At 35.2% G+C, this 2,500-nt stretch overlaps 1 long non-coding RNA gene across 1 annotated transcript in view; it reads right to left on the minus strand.

The window, feature by feature from the left end:
• LOC138867358 (uncharacterized) overlaps window positions 1–62 on the minus strand; it is a 2,392-nt gene extending 2,330 nt beyond the window's left edge. The window contains exon 1 of the long non-coding RNA XR_011399778.1: window positions 29–62. This is a non-coding gene — a long non-coding RNA (uncharacterized lncRNA). The remainder of the gene's footprint in view (window positions 1–28) is intronic.
• Window positions 63–2,500: the final 2,438 nt, after the last annotated feature.

Here is a 2,500-nt window from a genome sequence, read left to right on the forward strand (position 1 = left end):
ACTCTATAGAACCTGGGAATAGACTTACAGCTGATGAGATGCTAGGCTGCAGCTACGACTGTGAGCCCTGTTGTCGGTTCGAAGCCTTTATACACGGCTTCAGGAAGGGGGGGGGGGGGGGAGGAAAAGAGGGGGGGGGGTCTTACGTCACGAGGCACCTTCATAAGAAAGGACAGCGTGATATCCTGAAATAAGGCCTGGGGCAGTTTCCCTGTCTCTATCTCTGCGTTATCCTTTTCTCGTCCTCTCCTTCCTTCCACCTCCTTTCTCTTTTTTCTGTGCATATATTTATTTGTAATATATTAGTTATTACAGTGTGCTATCATACTAGGAGGTATACATATGCATAGATGTATATCATCCATTCGTACATACACATGTTCAGATGGACAAATATATCCACATTTCTTTATCTATACTTCTGTCTACCTATATGTATACATATAACACCCGCACACACATATACAAATACATACATACATGCATATACATATATATATATATATATATATATATATATATATATATATATATATATATAAATATATATATACATACACAACCACAGACAATAACACACGCACACTTACATATGTGTGTGTGCGTGTGTATATGTCTGCGTCTGTATAAACACACACACACACATATATATGCATATATATATATATATATATATATATATATATATATATATATATATATATATATATATATATACATGCACACTCATATATATATATATATATATATATATATATATATATATATATATATATATATATATATATATATATATATATATATATATATATATGAACATCAATGTATACAAAAAGGAAGAGATAAGGCACTCATTGTTTTCCTCAGTGACAGATGGAGGAAATGATATCCTAAATCTGACCTTTCGACATGTGCCTCTTCCTTGTGCATTGCCTGTTTCCGTGTTCTCTTTAGTTTGTGTGTTTATCCCTTCTCCTTCTGTCTCTCTTCTTCTATCTCTCTGTCTCTCTGCCTCTCATTGTCTCTCTCTCTCTTTCTCGTTTAAGCTTCTCTCTTCTTCTATCTCTCTGTCTCTCTCTCTTTCTCGTTTAAGCTTCTCTCTTCTTCTATCTCTCTGTCTCTCTGCCTCTCATTGTCTCTCTCTCTTTCTCGTTTAAGCTTCTCTCTTCTTCTATCTCTCTGTCTCTCTGCCTCTCATTGTCTCTCTCTCTCTTTCTCGTTTAAGCTGAATGCTTGATTTCCGAAGGTTGATCCTGTCAGATGCTTTCTATGAATCTTGCTTCTTCCTTCTGGCGCAAACAATCACATGTATCTATGTCTACATATATCTATTTGTATATTGATTTGTAGGTATACTATATATATATATATATATATATATATATATATATATATATATATATAATATATATATATGTGTGTGTGTGTGTGTGTGTGTGTGTGTGTGTGTGTGTGTGTGTGTGTGTGTGTGTGTGTGTGTATGTGTGTGTGTGTTTGTGTGTGTATGTGTGTGTGTGTGTGTGTGTGTGTGTATGTGTGTGTGTGTAAGTATTCACACTCACGAGTAAGAAGGAAAGGAAAAATTAATACATAAGTATGTATGCATGCACGTAATTATGCATATGAGAGGAAATATACTGGATGAGGTACACAGTTAGATATCTGTGTTTATATTATTCTAACGACATATGTATGCATATGTATTAACACACACAAAAGTTAGAAGAGAAAAATTTACTTATATGCATAAACGCATGCATGAGAAAAAAAAAATGTCAGATGACTTTGAATGTAATTGTTTTCCAATATTGTCAAGTTCAGCTTAAATTTAACGTTGCTGAAAGTTGAGTCGCTGAAGCACGTGCCTCGTGTGGACCCGGTTGCCACTTTCTCTATTTTGATTCGCTTTTTGGTTTATGTTTGGGCATTGTTATAGACGTATCTGAGTGTCTGTCTGTGGGAAAGTTGCACTTCAATCCTGCAACAGAGGCTGGTCGCCCTTCTTCTGCCTGGTTGCACAAGGAGAATATAAGGTCACTCTGCTTAGTTACTCCAATTTATTATCTGCATAATATGAATACTTTTTTTTTTTTTTTTACAATATTGTGATTTTCCGTCTAGACATTCAGGAGATCGTCATCGGCCCATCAGCAACATCCTGTGAAAAGAGATAACGGCTTTAGATATTATACTTGAAAAAAACAAACAAACAGAAACAAATAAAAAAATTTGAAATAAAACAATTAGAAACTGAAAAAGATCATGACGTTTCGAGTCCAACTTTACTCCTCATCAGGCGATGAAACCGATTCGATCGCCTGATGCGGTTTCGAGTCCGACTGAAAGCGCGGTTTTGTTTTCCCTTTTCATTGTGTGCAATTACACTTGCAGTAAATGGAATAAAGGAGTAAATATCATTTAATGCACAAGCGGGAAGGATTTCGAAGTAACGTTTGCGAGAGAAAGAAAAACGAACAAATATGCGTGTACATATCAAGCA

This window comes from Penaeus vannamei, chromosome 29 (assembly GCF_042767895.1).
Source record: "Penaeus vannamei isolate JL-2024 chromosome 29, ASM4276789v1, whole genome shotgun sequence".
Lineage (NCBI taxonomy): Eukaryota > Metazoa > Arthropoda > Malacostraca > Decapoda > Penaeidae > Penaeus > Penaeus vannamei.